The 19730-nt window shown below is 42.3% G+C and overlaps 1 long non-coding RNA gene and 1 pseudogene across 1 annotated transcript; both read right to left on the bottom strand.

Moving 5' to 3' along the window:
• Window positions 1–708: 708 nt before the first annotated feature.
• Window positions 709–1276, bottom strand: LOC146678015 (uncharacterized). The gene is made up of 3 exons (XR_014907685.1): window positions 1190–1276; window positions 964–1074; window positions 709–834 (listed from the first exon to the last, which is right to left on the bottom strand). It is a non-coding gene; the product is annotated as an uncharacterized LOC146678015 (long non-coding RNA).
• A 13223-nt stretch (window positions 1277–14499) lies between these two features.
• Window positions 14500–19449, bottom strand: LOC146678014 (uncharacterized; annotated as a pseudogene).
• Window positions 19450–19730: the final 281 nt, after the last annotated feature.

The following is a 19730-nucleotide window of genomic DNA, read 5'->3' as shown; positions in this document are numbered from 1 at the left end:
TATTATACATACACCAGCACGATCATTAGATTTACTGCAGCTTTCTACTCCTCCTCATGACCTCACTAAAAATGGACTGGAGCTAACTCACCTCTTCCTCAAACACATCTTTTCTGAATTGTCTTTGAATTTATCTGGTGGAGGTTTCCCATCATGTTCCATCCTCTTCGAATAAGCTGAGTTCTTTTTCTTCTTCTGGCTCCTCCCTTTAGAGGTCACTACAGTGGATCATCTGCCTCCATCTTATTCTATCCATAGCCGCCTCCTCGTTCATACCAACCCTATCTATATCCTCCATCACTATATCCTTGAACTTCTTCTAAGGGCTTGCTCTTTCTCTCCTGCCTGGCAGCTCCATATGGAACAATATATTCACTATGCCTCTTCTACATATGTCCAAATCATGTCAGCTTTGCCTCTCTAACTTTGTCTCCAAACCGCTCAACATGAGCTGTCTCTCTGATGCACTCATTTCTAATCTTCTCCATTCTGGTCACTCCCAAACAAAATCTTAGCATCTTGAGCCCTGCCATCCCCTGCCTGGCCTTTTGCACTGCTTGTTGCTTTGGATGCTTGACTCCAGGTATTTAAACTCATGTACCTTCAATACCTTTACTCCTTGCATATTTCATATGAGCTGACCATCTGACGTCAAAGAATACAAAGACATATTTTGTTGAATGCATTGAAACAGAGGACAATTTTGACCTTTTCCGTGGCCACTTTGTGAATCATTTGTCCCAAATGTTCTGCTTCATCCTTTGAATCATCTTTAGATTCATCCTGTGTGGGTCTGCTATCATGTGTCCCATCCTCTTCAGATGCTGCCACCATCTGTTTTAAGAGAAGACAACAATATGTTTGGCTCATTTTTGATAGATAGATTGTGGAAGCAGTGAAACTGAGGATGAATTTCACATCTCTTTGTGGCACAGGACACCCAGTTTTGTTTTTCATGGCTACCTTAGGAATCCTTTTACGTTCTTGTTCTTCCTCCTCTTCTGAATAGCCTTCAGATTCATCCTGTGTGGGTTTCCAGTCATCTGTCCCATCATCTTCAGATGAGCTCACAGACTGTTATTAGAGCAGAAACATATTTATTTCGCTCAACTTCCATGGATGTGTGAAAACAACATATTTACATCGTTAACTACAGGAGAAGAAACTTAGCTGGATTTTTCTTGCCCACCTTAGGAACCCATTCTCTTGCTTCACTCTCCTCCACACCTGTCCTATCGCTTTTAGAAAAGATCACCATCTGTTTTTAGAAAAGTAACAAAACAAAACATAGAAAATAAAATAATTTCCAACAGTGCATTTTGAGGTCTAAGCATCCCAGAAACTGCACAGACATATGTCAGACATAACTGAAAACCACCAGTATAGGTTTATAAAGGCCCCGAGGGGAAAAACTACGTTTCCCACGAAATATTATGTTACTTCCGGTTTTGGCAGGTAATGGCAGACATGCATCCTTTTTTTTTTTTTTCAATTTTGTTTTTAAAATTTTGGTCGCCAACGGAGAGTGTTTGGTAGCGCTGTCCTCAGAAAACACCGTTTGTACTGTTTCGAATCATAACTCTGGTTTTACGTGGCCTATTAACACAATTAAGAAAATATCATTTGAAGTCCGTACTTTCAACACAAGTTGAAATGGAGACTGGGGATGTGTCCCAATTCAGAGACCGCACGCTTGAAGTACGCATTTTGAGTGCGATTACGTCACCGCCACGTGACGACTGTCCCAACTCGAAGTGTACTTCAAATGCGCCGTCGATTTCCCCAAATATCAAGCGTGGTCCGGTGCACGCTTCGTGGTCCCATATATCCCACAATTCATAGCGCGGCGGTGGGTGTGGATAATTTTGCCGCAAAATACGGCAGAAGGCAGCAGCCGAAGAGTAAACTGTCAAAAGTAAGTACTGAATATTATGTCACTTATTTATGTGCGAATGTTTAATAATGAAGAACATTAAAACATTACTGTTGGCCACATGTCGGCAAAGTTGTGTGACATTAGTGATGTTTGTACTTTCAGCGTTAACTTGGTTTTAAAGCCTCTACTTCTAAATATATATAGTTGACCTTAATCTTACAGGGAATGTGATGATTTGATAGATAATTAAAATCAGTCGTATATCCACAAACACAACAAGCTGAAAGTCAGTGATGCTGCTCGGTTTGCAGTCCTGAATATCACGGCACAAGCAGGATTCACTGCACTGTTAATGTTAGCTATGTTATATTGCTGCCTCTGTTCGGTGGTGTCGAGCCAAACGGACTTTAACGTGTGTTTGAACGAGCTGACGGTTCACTCGTTAAGCTGAAAGAAAGATGCTTTAATCACAGGAGTCACACATGTGTCCACTGTACCATCTGGGAACTCTTCTTGTTCAGCACTCGTAATAACACAAACACTAAATCCTCCTTCTCTGGTGCTGTTTTGTAGCAGTGTATACACCTGAGACTGTCACCTGTCTGTCTGTCCTGCACTCTCTCTCTCTGATTGTGTAATAAAAGTCTGAACATGTATTTTTAAGTTACACTTGTAGAGGAGGAGGAGGAAGAGCCAGCAGCAGCTGACAGATGGAGAGAATAGACAGCCTGTTCCCTGTTTGTGGTTGACTGCTAGAAAAGTTTACAATAACTAACCGTCTGTCCTGAATCAGTCTTATTAGTAATGTTTAAATAATTTTATAATAATTTGTGGGAGAAAGTACTCAGGGCCTTCAAGTTAAACAGTATGAAAGGCAGCAACACGTTTAATATTCAGAAACCTAAAGTATGTATCAGCAGCAGAATGGACCTAAAAATAGATGTTTGTTTCAGTTCTATGAAGCTTTGAGTATTTTGGATTAGTAGTGTTTGTTGCATCATTTTGCTGTAATTGTTTATATGCTTTATATATTCTGAGGTAAGTTGATCTATAGTGTTACATCATATCCTTTAAGGATGTTCTGTGTTTGTATACTTTCTGCCCAGTTTGACCCATTTAGCAGAAGTCAGCCTGTTTAAGGCTCTGATATCTATTCTGTATGACTTAAAGCAGTTATGACATGGTCTGAGTTTCTCACCCAATAAAGGAATATTTCATATATCAGTCTACTCTTCATTCTATCAGAAACAGTTATCACAGCTCGTACATTTTCTTTTTACACATAAAAGTAAGCATTGAGCCAAATGTAATAATGCCAACATATTAAACGAACAATATTTGTCTCTTATGTATAATACTGTCAAAGATACTTGTCTTTGAGTGAAGATTTAAGGTGATAGGAAATATAAATAACTGCAACTTGAATCTTTGACCCAGAGTTCAAGCTCACTGCTGTAATATGTATATAAATATATATATCATAATAATCTGACAATACATATATTATTGGCCATATTATATTTACATTACCACAGTGAGATGATTTTAGTCTCGTGAACAACATTAGCTAATTGTTATTTACTAACTAATCTTAAAATGACTGTTCAGTACAGAAATGAAGCCCAACAATCATGTTTTACAGTCCTCTGGTCTCAGCCTCAGATACTCAACTAATCAAAGTGATGTCATGACAAAAATAAATGACCAACAAAACATTTTTTCTCCTTCATTTCTGTCAAACAAAGCTGTATGAAACGTTTCTCGCGGTTAGTATCATGGTTGTTAGGCAACCTGAACAGCACGACGAAGGCTAGACCGTCCCATTTCACAAGCCTCTCACTTCCGCACTTCTCGTACTTATAGTACGCACCGTACTCAAGCGTGCAGACCCTGAATTGGGACACAGCCTGGTATGGCGTTATTTTTGTGCCACTATTCTGAGCGCACGTAAAAATTGAGAGCACATAAAAAAAAGTTTGCAGGTACAAGTGTTGCATTTTGAGGAGAAATTTATTTTGAGCGAAGAAAAGCTGAATTTTAGTGAACAAAATTCATTCATGCGTGCAAAACATGTATTTCAGTGTTTGCTATTTTCCATACAAACACACACACAACAGCAGCTCCTCTCGCTCGGTTTTTGCATTTGCCCTCGCTAACAACGTGTTGCTGGCGCTCTCAATATTTCTGCCCGTGCGCGCTCAACTCTTTCTCTACACCGTTACATTTGTGCCACAAAAACAGCCAGACATGACAGGGTTAAAAAAAAAACCATACCAAAAACACAAAAACAAACAAACGAAAAAAAAACCCGACAAGATACCTGTTTGTATTCATCTAACTTTTGAAAGTTTGATTTGATATATTTGATTTGATTTGATATACCTTTATTAGTCCCACAAGGGGAAATTTCATAAGGCTGCCGACCTATTGCACGCAATGGCGGCGCCATCTTACCCTCCGACCATACATACATTACACAAAACATCACATGGGGAAGACAGGTCAGAGAGGTATAACAATGGAAAATGCACCACATGAGGAAAGATAAGGAGAAAAAAAATAACTCCCCCCAGGCTGAGCTCCAACAGGGAGATCAGTTTGAGAACAGAAAAAAAACACCTCTGCACATAGCAAATGCACATTAATGTCCACATCACAACATCAGAGCACGTGACAAGCCACAGGGGATGGATAGGGTGGTGGTGGGGCAATCCGAAGGAACACAGCAGTCGTCCTGCACCATGCTATCATTTCAGCACGGCACACAGACCTGCTGTCTTCCCCCGCAGGAACAAAGCATCGAAGGCGTTTGGAAGGGAGGGGGATGAGTGCGTGCTTATCAGTGTAAATGTATGTGTGTGCGTGTCCAGAGTTCAGCTGAGACAGTGTCCTTCGGCCTATCAGGCTAAGTAAACAGTCCTCCAGCCGATCCAGGTGTCCTTCATGGGATGGGGAGAACAGTCATCACACAGTCGTTATCAGGGAGTTGTTTTGGTAGGCTCCAGCCTTGGGCCTGAGCAGCTGGCGCCATGGTGTCCAAATGTAGAATATTGTTGATTTCTCCTTTAGCGAGCAGCGAATTTAGCACTCTGACACTGGGGCCTCGATTTCCCGTTGGATCGTTGCGAGCCTCCCCATGATGGTATCAAACTTCTGTTCCGTGGTGTTGTCATTCTTTTGATTCTGAGACCTCACAGCTGCAGTGAGCCGTTCTGCGATGTTATCCAACTTTCGCTCAAGGGTGTTATTGTGAGCAGGCCCCTCTCTGATGTATCCCATCATACGCTCAATGGTGTTAGTTTGAGTCTTCACGGCAGCTGTAAGCGTCTCCAAGGTGTTGACCATGCTGCGTTCGGTGTGGGAGGCCGCGCCTCGTCCCATCGCTTCAATTCCAGCGGTCAGCTTAGGGGGGGTTTGAACAGCTGGTTCCGCTCTCTTATTTCTCCGATAAGTCAGGGCCAAGCCAGCTCCGATCAGCAAGAACCCTGTTATCATGGTTCCGAATAGGTAAAAGTTAGCTTCATACCTGAGAGATGGTACCTTCAAATTCGTCCTCCATGGTGCTTCTATCACTAAAACAATCCGCTGCTGTACTCATGATCACATGACTTAGATGATTCTGATTGGCTGCTCAAATGCTCATTAGGGGTGGAGCATTTTTATAACATTAGTTACCATAGGGCTTTGGAGCGTGATGTCACGGGGTGGGCGTGGAAAGGATTTTGGCCTGATGCGCCATTTTCGGGGTCAAAATATATGGCGTTATTTTTGTGCCACTATTCTGAGCGCACGTAAAAAAAATTTTGAACCGTCTGAGCTAGTGATGGCCAAATGAAGCTTTCTGAAGCACTGAAGCTTGTATTGAAAAACGGTTCACTACTCGAAGCTTTTCAACACAGTCCTCTCTGGTGACATCTGGTGGCCAAAAATATGAAGAGCAGCTTGAATCCACAAAATAAAACCAACCGCTTCATTATGATTGCCCACACTACAGAGTGGAATCCTGTCTGATATTGGGCCTCCGTTGTGTTGCTTTGAACGTGTATTTTTTGGTGGTTAAAATGTGTTTTATTCGTTTAATAAATAGTTTTGACCAGTAAACTCTCCTTGTTTAAACATGCACCATGGTGTGGTCTTTCTTTGCTTGTGACTTCTTGATGTTGGTAAATACAATAATTGAAAAATACCGCGTTACATATATATACATATAATAATGTAAAACACATTATGGAGTATGCTTCTGCTGTGAGGTCTTGCCTCCATGCAGGTATGCAATTAATCGCCGGAGGGGTGTATTTATAAATAATATTATATTAAGGAAATTTTCCCAGACATATTTTTGACCTGGGGGTAGAATTGATTGTGAAATGGAAAAGGAAAATGCTTATGAACTTGCAAATTAAAAACATGATGCATTGACGGTAACCCTTTTTCATTTTTATTTAAAAAGAGAATTTGTTCTAGTGTGCGATGGCCGAACCTGTTCCTTTTCGTGGAGATAATTTCTCCTGCCTTAAGGAACATCCCTTCACATGGAACAGAAGACGCTGGAGTGCAGAGAAACTGGTAGAGATGCAGTTATACAGTCTACCTGGGCCTCACAAACTATCAGCTAAAGAGAATAAAGAAATTCAATTGCTGCACATTTGGCAGACTAACATTTTCAGATTAATTAAACAATAAAATATATATTTTTACAACATTACATGTAAAGAGTCAAGTGGAAGTTTTTCTAAAGTTATTTAATGATATTTATATTATGGAAGCAGATTTTTGACATTTTACCTTTTTCCCGTTTTCAGATATAATAAACACGCACAAAACAAAAGCAAACGGCCAGAACACAAAGCTGGAAAACCCACCCGATTGACAAAAATCAACTCAAAATACTCCCACACAACAGAACCTCCTCTATTCCTCGCTGGCTCCAAATCTCTCAGTAGAAATATCAGTGGTTCGCTATCTGTCACCATCAAAACACTCCACAAATCCCGCGAATGATTCGCTTCCTTATAAACCATTGAATCAGACACCGAAGCAGTTCGGTTCTAAATGAAGCTTCGGACATCGCTGATCACGTGACTCTGGCCAAACGAATCAAGCTTCGACACAGTGCTTCCGAAGCAGTGTGTTGATTTTTTTGACACATGCACCGGAGCTTCAGCTTCAAGCGGACCATCACTAGTCTGAGCGCAGGTTCGAGTCCTGGGCCCTGTTTCAGGAAGCCGGTTTAGAAAACTCAGAGTGAAAAACGATACGCAGGGTTGAGTAACCCCGAACTGTCCAACTCGGAATATTCGGTTTCAGAAAGGCTGATAACAAGTAGTTCAATCAACGCGGAGTTGCTTTAACCCCAAGTGAAGCGCGCGGACGAGGATACATAAACCCGGATAAGCGGAGCACAGATTAAGCGAGTCACCATGGAGACGGAGGGAAAGAAGGCGCGGTCAATGTATTTTACAGCGCTTGAGGCCGAAATCCTGATGGCAGCATATGCTGAAAACATGCAAATTCCGTGGAAAAAAGTAACACAGCCTCAGCTGCAAAAGACATGGAGCATGCATGGCAAAACATAGCCGACAGAGTCAATGCGTGAGTGTTAATATAAACATTGATCTAGGGATTTCCACCCATTTAACACGTTATTTTATCATATGTTATTTTATCATATGTTATTTTATTTGTTATTTTATACATTTTATTTTGTGATGTGATGTGAGCGCAGGTGCAACCCAACAGGCCCCAAACGTTCCTGGCAGCAAGTAAAAATGAAATATAAAAATATAGTCCAAACAGGTAAGGTGTAATTGTATTATGAGCCATAGTGCTTGGTCTGTTTGTCCCATGTAAATCAATTGCAGTTAGAGGCTACATTAATTTTCTTTCTGTAAGCACTTATTGAAATTATCTGAGCACATTACAAGTACATATTTGCTTACTCTGTATGCTCAAATGTGACCCGTTATAGCCAACAGAAAAAAAGCAGAGGTCCGAAAAACAGGTGGGGGTCCTCCACCACCACCACTCACAGAGGCTGAGCAGTTGGCCCTCAGCCAAAACAGTGGGCGCCCTGTGGCCGAAGGCATCTCTGCGGGGACATCCTCTGAGCCAATAACCCCGCAAGACACAAGTGCCTACATAGGGGGTAAATTCAAAATAATACATGATGCGCATACATCCTTTCTTCACAGTCACCTTTGCAGTGCTGCTCATTCATTTGATAAACTCTTTACCATAATGGATTATTTTGTAGTGAAGTTATTTTCCTACTGATTTTGCCTTCCCTCAGTCTTGGTTGTCTTTGAGAGCATAATGACAATGAAGTGTAAGGTGATTGGTATGTTTGTTAATTGCCATTTGGTCCCTTGTAAGTTATGAGTGACCTGTATAAACCTCATATTCTATCAGTTGATGGTGGTGGTGTACTGCATCTGGTGCAGCCTCCTGTTGAGCCAGACCAACATGCAGTTGTGAGTAATACTCCACAGATTATATGAGTTTACAGTAGAACAGCAATGTTGTTTATTTCTTTACTACAGGAAAATAATGAAGAAACATTGACAGCTGTTACAGAGGAGGAAGCAACAGAGACACTTTATGAGGTTTACATCTTTTAATACTCTGAGACAAATACAGGCGACCAATAAAGCAGTTGAACAAAAAATCTGTTTATTCTTCTTTCAACATGTTGAGGTGATGGGTCAAAAGAAATGATTGTGACATATGGTGTCTCTGACTGCGCTTCCATCTTGTATGTCTGTGGGAGGGTCAGGATGTTCATGGTTTGGATCACTGCTGATGTTTGGTTCAGAAGGACAGTGTTCTCCTCTAATTGTGGCAATGTTGTGTAGAATCACACATGCCACAATAATGTCACATGCCCTTTCTGGGGTGACCCTGAGTCTTTGCAGGCACTGGAACCGGGCCTTAAGCATTCCGATAGTCATTTCAATTCTGGCTCTTGTCCTGCAATTAGCCAGATTATATCGCTGCTGTGGGCCCGGGTCAGGGTCAGAGTAAGGGGTAAGCAAATAGGGTAAACATGGATACTCCCTATCACCAAGCAAGTAGCCAGTGAACTCTCCTAAGACAGAAGGATACACTTCAGTTCAAATGTCCCTGAAGCAATTGGTCTTTATATATTTTAAAGTATTCTCAACTCACCATGTCCAAATTTTGTGCTCAGTGTACATTCACGGAATATTTGTGAGTCATGGACAGAGCCTGGCCACTTGGCTTCCACATTTGTGATAATGTTGGCAGCATCACATATGATCTTCACAGTGCAGAGAACACAAATTAGCATCCATTACTATAATGAAATGATTTGTTAGTTTGAAATGCTACAGGGAACTATGTACCTGTACATTAATGCTGTGGAAAGACTTCCTGTTCACATAGTCTCCTTCATTTACTGAAGGAGCAATGATTGGAATGTGAGTGCCATCTCTACAGCCAACCACGCCTGGGAACCCTGAAAATAAATGTAAAATTTAAGTAGTAGTCCAAGTATCACCACATCATAAATTAAGTTTTGGTCATCCTGATACCTGCAATTTTGTGGCATCCCTCTTTGATGAATCTTGTGGGTCTGTGACCGGGGAACACCACAGACGAGTGCAGGAGACGTTTCAGTGCAACTGTAACATTCCTGACTGCCCGACAGACGGTAGCCTTGGAAACGTGCTCAGCGTCACCAATATTATACAGAAAGCTCCCGTTTGCAAAAAACCGAAGTGCAATACAAATAATATGTACAGAACTGAGAGGATGTCCGCGATGTGTCACATGCGTAATATATGGCCTGAGGATGTTATCCAAATAACTTATAGATTGTGCTGAGAAACGGTAACGTTCGCACAGGAAATCATCAGGAAATGATAAAATGTCCAAACGCGCTCTGATCACTCTCTCCCGGCGGAGAGCTCTGCGGAGAATTTGGGCTTCACGATCTACTGGCTCTTCAAGGAAGAGGCACGCCATGTCTGACACTTCCTACTGTCAGGTTTCCGACAAAGGGGCGGAGACAGTCAGGGTTAGTTGTAGTAAACCTGCTAGGGGGCAGGTTAGCTTCACGGAGTGTGTCGTCATAGTGACTCACTCAGGCTTCATCTGAACTCGCTTTGTGAAACCGAAAACCCAGAGTTTTCGTTAACTCAGGGTATACTTACTCAGTTTTTCCACTAAACCGGCTTCCTGAAACAGGGCCCTGGGCCCTGTTCCAGGAAGCCGGTTTGGAAAACTCAGAGTGAAAAACGACACTCACGGTTGAGTGACCCCGAACTGTCCAACTCGGAATATTCGGTTTCAGAAAGGCTGATAACAAGTAGTTCAATCAACGCGGAGTTGCTTTAACCCCAAGTGAAGCGCGCGCACGAGGATACATAAAGCCCTGATAAGCGGAGCACAGATTAAGCGAGTTACCATGGAGACGGAGGGAAAGAAGGCGCGGTCAATGTATTTTACAGCGCTTGAGGCCGAAATTCTGATGGCAGCATATGCCGAAAACATGCAAATTCCGCGGAAAAAAGTAACACAGCCTCAGCTGCAAAAGACAGGGAGCATGCATGGCAAAACATAGCCGACAGAGTCAATGCGTGAGTGTTAATATAAACATTGATCGAGGGATTTCCACCCATTTAACACGTTATTTTATCATATGTTATTTTATTTGTTATTTATACATTTTATTTTGTGATGTGATGTGAGCGCAGGTGCAACCCAACAGGCCCCAAACGTGCCTGGCAGCAAGTAAAAATGAAATATAAAAATATAGTCCAAACAGGTAAGGTGTAATTGTATTATGAGCCATAGTGCTTGGTCTGTTTGTCCCATGTAAATCAATTGCAGTTAGAGGCTACATTAATTTTCTTTCTGTAAGCACTTATTGAAATTATCTGAGCACATTACAAGTACATATTTGCTTACTCTGTATGCTCAAATGTGGCCCGTTATAGCCAACAGAAAAAAAGCAGAGGCCCGACAAACAGGTGGGGGTCCTCCACCACCACCACCACTCACAGAGGCTGAGCAGTTGGCCCTCAGCCAAAACAGTGGGCGCCCTGTGGCCGAAGGCATCTCTGCGGGGACATCCTCTGAGTCAATAACCCCGCAAGACACAAGTGCCTACATAGGGGGTAAATTCAAAATAATACATGATGTGCATACATCCTTTCTTCACAGTCACCTTCGCAGTGCTACTCATTCATTTGATAAACTCTTTACCATAATGGATTATTTTGTAGTGAAGTTATTTTCCTACTGATTTTGCCTTCCCTCAGTCTTGGTTGTCTTTGAGAGCATAATGACAATGAAGTGTAAGGTGATTGGTATGTTTGTTAATTGCCATTTGGTCCCTTGTAAGTCATAAGTGACCTGTATAAACCTCATATTCTATCAGTTGATGGTGGTGGTGTACTGCATCTGGTGCAGCCTCCTGTTGAGCCAGACCAACATGCAGTTGTGAGTAATACTCCACAGATTATATGAGTTTACAGTAGAACAGCAATGTTGTTTATTTCTTTACTACAGGAAAATAATGAAGAAACATTGACAGCTGTTACAGAGGAGGAAGCAACAGAGACACTTTATGAGGTTTACATCTTTTAATACTTTGTGTACAGGAAACACAGGCGACCAATAAAGCCAGTTGAACAAAAAATCTGTTTATTCTTCTTTCAACATGTTGAGGTGATGGGTCAAAAGACATGATTGTGACATATGGTGTCTCTGACTGCGCTTCCATCTTGTATGTCCGTGGGAGGGTCAGGATGTTCATGGTTTGGATCACTGCTGATGTTTGGTTCAGAAGGACAGTGTTCTCCTCTAATTGTGGCAATGTTGTGAAGAATCACACATGCCACAATAATGTCACATGCCCTTTCTGGGGTGACCCTGAGTCTTTGCAGGCACTGGAACCAGGCCTTAAGCACTCCGATAGTCATTTCAATTCTGGCTCTTGTCCTGCAATCAGCCAGATTATATCGCTGCTGTGGGCCTGGTTCAGGGTCAGGGTAAGGGGTAAGCAAATAGGGTAAACATGGATACCCCCTATCACCAAGCAAGTAGCCAGTGAACTCTCCTAAGACAGAAGGATACACTTCAGTTCAAATGTCCCTGAATCAATTGGTCTTTATATATTTAAAAGTATTCTCAACTCACCATGTCCAAATTTTGTGCTCAGTGTACATTCACGGAATATTTGTGAGTCATGGACAGAGCCTGGCCACTTGGCTTCCACATTTGTGATAATGTCGGCAGCATCATATATGATCTTCACAGTGCAGAGAACACAAATTAGCATCCATTACTATAATGAAATAATTTGTTAGTTTGAAATGCTACAGGGAACTATGTACCTGTACATTAATGCTGTGGAAAGACTTCCTGTTCACTTAGTCTCCTTCATTTATTGGAGGAGCGATGATTGGAATGTGAGTGCCATCTATACAGCCAATCATGCCTGGGAACCCTGGAAATAAATGTAAAATTTAAGTAGTAGTTCAAGTATCACCACATCATGAATTAAGTTTTGTTCATCCTGATACCTGCAATTTTGTGGCATCCCTCTTTGATAAATCTTGTGGGTCTGTGACCGGGGAACACCACAGACGAGTGCAGGAGACGTTTCAGTGCAACTGTAACATTCCTGACTGCCCGACAGACGGTAGCCTTGGAAACGTGCTCAGCGTCACCAATATTATACAGAAAGCTCCCGTTTGCAAAAAACCGAAGTGCAATACAAATAATATGTACAGAACTGAGAGCATGTCCGCGATGTGTCACATGCGTAATATATGGCCTGAGGATGTTATCCAAATAACTTATAGATTGTGCTGAGAAACGGTAACGTTCGCACAGGAAATCATCAGGAAATGATAAAATGTCCAAACGCGCTCTGATCACTCTCTCCTGGCGGAGAGCTCTGCGGAGAATTTGGGCTTCACGATCTACTGGCTCTTCAAGGAAGAGGCACGCCATGTCTGACACTTCCTACTGTCAGGTTTCCGACAAAGGGGCGGAGACAGTCAGGGTTAGTTGTAGTAAACCTGCTAGGGGGCAGGTTAGCTTCACGGAGTGTGTCGTCATAGTGACTCACTCAGGCTTCATCTGAACTCGCTTTGTGAAACCGAAAACCCAGAGTTTTCGTTAACTCAGGGTATACTTACTCAGTTTTTCCACTAAACCGGCTTCCTGAAACAGGGCCCTGGTTGGGACAAAGGCTGTGTTACATTATCAAAAGATAAACACCACTTTTAATTTAGTTAATGTAGATAACATTAATTTTTGTCAGGGCTCTGTGTGCAGGCACACGGAGAGGAGGATCCAAGCGCAGGACTGGAACACAGAATTGTAAATCAAAACCTCAGCTGTATTGCTCACATGAAAACCAAACGTGAAGTGAATACAGAAACCAAAAACACACAAGCATAATCTGAGGGTACGGCGCGACACTGAGCACGGAAAACACAGGGCTTATATACACAGGGTGGTAATCAGGGAATGGGCAACAGGAGGGAGATACAGCTGGGAGAGATCAGGGCTAACGAGACGGGGGAGCTAAGCTGCACACACCAACACAAGGCAAAGACTTTCAAAATAAGACAGGAAACAAGAAACCACTAAACAAAGATGCAGACACGACACAGATACAGACTAGACACTGAACAGAAACTGCAATACACATGAGAACCCAAAACCTAAGAACTGATACCTCACCAAGAATAACTGAAACAGATCTGTAATGATAATAAATAATAATAATAATAATAATAATAATATTAAACAAAGCACCAGAACATCAGAAAATAATCCCTAATGCAAAAATAAACCAAAATATAAGAAACTCAAAATGCTGGGTCAACACTGACCCAAACCGTGACAATTTTTCACTTTGCTTTTTCTTATTATTTGATTATCATTCTATTTATATCATAGTGTTTTGGCCTGTGGAGTATTATGTACCTATACTGTGTTAAGGAATATCTTTTATTTATATTTATGTATTATTCACATTATTTTATTGTACAATGCTTTGGTGCCACGGGCTTTTTAGCATGCCTCAATGTCTCACACATTCATGTTGCTAACGGAAGGTATCTCAAGAAGCTGGAAGCAGGCATTCACACGGGAAAAGTTCATCTTTTGTCTTCTCCACTGTAAGAGGAAGCAAGGGAGTGTGAACTTTTCTCTGGGGGAAGACCAAAGGTGTGAAAACAGCTGTGTACTGCCTTTTGGTTCTGTAGGAGGTGTTTATACCCAAGGCTCTGTTGGGTTTATTTAATGGAAAACTTTCACAACAACTGTAGTACATAAGTACATAACTCAGAATAAACTGTATCATCACAAACCAGACATATTCTTCAGTTATGCAGACATCCAACTTTTAATACAAAGATTAAAGTTTAAACTATAATTCAGATACATTCTGTTGGCATAGAAAATGAAGCTTATGCATAATTTCAATAAGGAAGATGTGTAATAAGTCATTTGTCTGCTTCCCGGTGGCTGCCAGTTTATATCTATTCATTTTCCAGCACAAACTCAGCACTGACATCATTACTTTATTCCAGTTATGCTCTTGCCTGCCTTCACCGAGCATGCCAGCCTCCACTCTGCATGCTTTAAATCTGTTGCTCTTCTGCTTCTGCCATTCTGCGTTTCAGATCCTCAGCTATGCAGCCCGCCTCCTCTCCTTTCTCCTCCTCACCGTGGTCACTCAGAACCCTGTCCCAGCCTTCATCTTCATCACTACCAGCATTTTGACTCTGGGGTGTGGCTTGTGCAAAATCCTGTCACTGCTGAGATTTCTTCTGCTATGAGAAGAAATACCTTCTCATAGCAGATGATGAAGTCTGCATAGCCATGTCCTCTGCTGTCCCAAATCTCCTTTCAGGTGCTCTTGGCTCATGAGCCAAAGCCAACCAGCTGATCATCCTCAGAGGCTTCTGCAGCAACACTCACTCTGCTGGCCTCGTAGTCCAGAAGAGTTTTTATCTCTGTAAAGCTGAGGGCATACTGTACAAATGAATGCAAGCTCTCCTTGCCATGCCCTTCTTCCACAGAGGTCCCTGCAGCCTCTTCTTCTGGAGATCTTTGATCAGGTACATGGTGTACCCGACATCATTCTCCAGAAGCCACCGGAAAGATTTCCCTTTATATTTTCCAAACTGCACAATGTACTCTCCCTGCACTTCCTTCATGTCAGACGCATCCCCTCCTCTCTGATAGATTACAGTCAAAGCATTCTGATGTACAATGTCCTCCCTCACAGGTGCAGACTTGTCCTGCAGTTTGGGGTCATTTTTAATCCGTCGAGCTTCTTTTGATGGGTCCTGGAGAAGGTATCCAAGTGGCACCTTACGGAACACCACTGAGATTTTCCCTGGATATGGCGCAACTTTCTTGTGCGTCTTGACATTCAGTGAAAAAATAAACAATTATATTAAACAAAATTGATTCCAAACAGAAACAAAGACATTTCAGGTTTTAATCTTGCTGCACATTGTGGCTGGGTTTAACAGCAGGATGCAGGAGAACAATGAAGAGACAAAATCTGAATCAACATTTGCGATGTAGTCATGGTAGTCATGGTACATAAGAACTGCAGGCACAATGCATTTCCTCTCCAGGACTTTATCACGAGGAAGAGCTGCAGTCAAGGAACACGGATGCATAAGCTGCAGCAGTACCTGCGGAAGAAGCAGCAGTCTGCATCTGCTTCCACAAACGCTCCAACTAAGCCCCTGGGTAAGTTGTTTTAATAATATTTTAATAACATTGTTGATGCGAAATAAGTTCAGTATATATTTATCTAATTGTTGCCTGCATCACAGGGATGGATGAGGATAAAGACCTGGAGGACACAATGCTGAGCATCTCACCTCCAAAACTAGACATGCAAAGCTGTAAGTACTGCGTTATTACTAAATGTCAGACATGATAATGGCTAAGTCTGTTTAAATCTCATATGCCTCTGTCCTCTGGCTCTGCATAACTAGTCACTGTGCCAGCAGCAGCAGAAGGGTCCACACTCCACGATCTTCAGCAGCAAACACGGGTTTTCAAATGAAAGATTTCAGAACTGGAGTACAATTGTTTTCCATGAATTGCTCTCCAAAGCTGAGCCTGAACTAGAACTTTTATATATCATCTTGTTCTTGTTTTTGTGTGTTCTGGCCACGTTCTGGCGATGTTCCTCTAATAGTATAGTTGTATGCTGGCATTATGCTAACTGTCCTAAGGACTATGAATTGATACCTATCATCATGAATTGATACCAACCACAAAGGGTGAGTATGTGTTCTTGTTCTCTATGAATGTGTTAAAAACAAATTAAGTAGCAGTAGTTACTAACACCCGAATGCATGTTGTTCACTGACTTATACCGCTCCTCCTGCTTCGATGTGAAGAGGTTAAAATGATTTGGTTTGTCATTTCTCTTGCATATGAATAAATTACATTTGTTTTGCAATGAGAAACAGGAGAAGTAAGAGAATGGGTGTGTGAGTTCCTACTAACAGCAACACTCACATACAGTGTAAATTATGAAGTTGCTCCACCCGAACAATGGGCGGGCTAATAGGCAGGCAGATTTTCATCGCTGCGCTGAAAAGAATTAGTGCAATTCAGAGCGCACCCATTCCCCCACCTTTGCAGAAAGCAGAAAGACAGGGAGCCAAGGTCAGGAGCCAGTCTCGCTAAGAATTAGAAAAACATGTGAAGATGTAGCTTTTATGACTAGGTGGGGGTCGTCAGAAGCTATAAAAGACTGTGAGATCTGTCGCCATGTTGAGACGTGCTGCATACCCTCTGCAAAACACCTCTCCCGTCCGGACGTTTTAATGCTCTTAAGTGTTGAATTGTATGGAAATAAATGATTGTTGATTGAGCATTTATACACCGAGTACTGTCCTTCCTTCAGCCCAAAGATTAAAAGAATTGGGAGATTTCAACAGCATCCTCTCAATGAAAAAATGGAGCGGCATCATTGCTCACAATGAAGTTGTCCCACCACGTCCCACCACTTGACCTCCGTCAGACTCTCAGCCAGGTTCCCCATAGCACTCCTTTTATTGTGGTTACATGAATATGCATCGGGTCATTAACATATAACATCTTACATAGGTGTACATGTGAACAAAGAATACTGTGTGTGTGTGTGTGTGTGTGTGTGTGTGTGTGTGTGTGTGTGTGTGTGTGTGATCTGTGTGAGGTCAACATGTGACCCTGTGAAGACTCCCCATAGCTGGTGCCAGGAGTCTAGCGGTCCCTCTAAACAAAAGGCTCTTACACTCACACAGATATACGATTGTTTGCTATACCATATATCAGCAAGAGAAGATACGACCTCTCCTAGGAGGTGTGTACTCTATGCCAGAACACTCTGTAGAGGAGTGAACGCACTCCCCTCTTCATGCTACACAGAGTTGTTACAGACATCCTAGGATGAGACATTCTTTCAATCTACAAATGATTATATACTTCTAAGCATATATGAGTACATATTTCTTAATCAGTGATGATACCCAGCCCTAGTGAGCAGCCTAGGCACGACAGACGTGGATGTAGCTGTAATAAGAAAAGAACTATTGCTAACTTTTTTGTTAAGTTAAGGCCTGATCCTTCTGAAATTCATAGCCAGTGCTCTGACACGGTGTCATCAATCTTTGAATGCTGAAAAAGCACAGTGTATCCAGTATTGGGGAAGACATCTTATTTTACGGTCAATATATATCATTCATAAAGCACTGTTATTGTTTCATTATTACTTCATTAGTCTGCATCAGTTTATCATCAATATTATCATGTATCACTTATCATTTAGTAAATCTGCTACAATAGAATTCTAGATACAATACTCTATCATGTGGCAAAAGCACCTCTCGAGCTAGACGGTCCAGTTGGGCCTCCTGCATTCACTTGCAGGCTTACACAAACATGCACATACAGAGTTATGTAAAACACGCACGTTCACATACACACACAATAGACACGAATAGATATACACACCACACACACTGTTGTCTCTGAGTGCTGGGCTGAGTGGAAACATCTGGAACATGTTGTTGTTCTTAGCCATAGAAGGACATAGAAGGGAGAACTGATTGATATACTTATCATGTGATTTGACGTCATCATTGCAATAAAAGCCTTGTGATAGGGTTGTTCGGGGGAGATCAGCTCTTAAAAGGCTTGGGATGCTCATCTTCCCCATATGTACATATGTATAATAAAATCACTATTTTGACATCTACTGAGAGACCATGCAGTCGTTTGTCTCTTCCTTAAATTCGAACCCTGACACCAGAAAAACACATTATATTATATAAATTATTATAAAATTTGTGTGCGCCTAACTTTTGTGCCGGTACGCCTAACTTTTTAAAGTTAGGTGTACCGGTACGCCCATGGCAAAAAGTTAGTCTAGAGCCCTGCGAAGGCCCTCCAGCACTGCGTCAACGTAAATATCGGTGTCCTCCATAAGATCATTGTCTCTGGGCATCACGCTGCCTGCCAGCGGTAACCGTGACAGCGTGTCGGCTGTGGTGAGGCTTTTGCCTGGAATGTGCCTTATAGTGTAAGAATACCTCATTAGGCGCATGCGGAATCTCTGTATCCGCGGTGGAAGCAAATCCAAGGCTTGTCCTCCAAGTAGGCTCACAAGTGGCTTATGGTAAATGGTAAATGGCCTGCATTTGTATAGCGCTTTTTCTAGTCCCTAAGGACCCCAAAGCGCTTTACACTACATTCAGTCATTCACCCATTCACACACACATTCACACACTGGTCGGTCTCAAGCTCAAAGTGTAGCCCTAGAATAAAGTCACTGAATCTTTCACACGCCCAGGTGAGCACCAGCGCTTCTTTTTCCAGCTGAGCATAGCGCTGCTCTGTGGCTGTCAATGATCGCGAGGCATACGCGACTGGCGACCACACGTCATTGTCTTTCTGTAGTAAAACTGCCCCCAACCCGTATGAAGAGGCATCTGCTGAGATCTTTTGGGGTTTGTTTGGGTTGTAAAGCTGTAGTACTGGTGCAGATGACAGTTCTTGTTTTAAACTGTTAAACGCGTTTTGTTGCTCATGCCCCCAGTACCACATGTTTTTAGTTGAAAGCAAGTCTCTCAGTGGTTTGTCTTTTTCGGAGAGGTTTGGGATGAATTTCCCCAGCTGATTCACCATTCCTAAGAAGCTCCTAAGCTCACTCACGGTGCTTGGCTCTTTCATATTCTGCACCGCGCTAGTTTTGTCAGTTTTGTCCGACAGTGATGAATCTTTAAGACCCACAACGGGCCTATCCCTCAAAAGTTCATCCTGAAGTTCACCATATTCACAGTTTTCAGCGAGAGCATATAGATGCCTTCAGATGACACAATGAATCCTAAGAATTTCACTGCTTTTTTGCCAAACTCACATTTTGACATGTTCAGGGTGACGCCCGCCTTCTCTGCACGGTCGAGGACAGCGTTGAGTCTCATGTCGTGCTCCTCTCTCGTGGATCCCCAGACCAGGATGTCGTCCATGTGGCACACGACTCCCGCGAGGCCGGCTGTCACTTCCGTCACCATCATGTTTTGGAAATGCTCTGGTGCACTGGAAATACCAAATGGCAAATGATTGAAATGGTACCTACCAAATGGCGTAATAAATGTGGTGAGGAGAGCAGATTCTTTGGACAGCGGTATTTGCTAAAAGCTCATGTTAGCATTGAGCCTGGAGAAATACTGCGCACCTGTGAGCATGCCTAGCGTTTGGTCTACAGATGGAAGGATATATCTTTCACGACACACTGACCTATTTAATGGTGTCATGTCCACACAGATGCGGACTTTCTCTTTGTCCTTTTTGGGGG

Source organism: Rhamphochromis longiceps, linkage group LG2 (genome assembly GCF_057381845.1).
Source record: "Rhamphochromis longiceps isolate RC_006_pf linkage group LG2, R_longiceps_female_GT1.1, whole genome shotgun sequence".
NCBI lineage: Eukaryota > Metazoa > Chordata > Actinopteri > Cichliformes > Cichlidae > Rhamphochromis > Rhamphochromis longiceps.
This window is presented reverse-complemented; position numbering and strand designations above follow the sequence as displayed.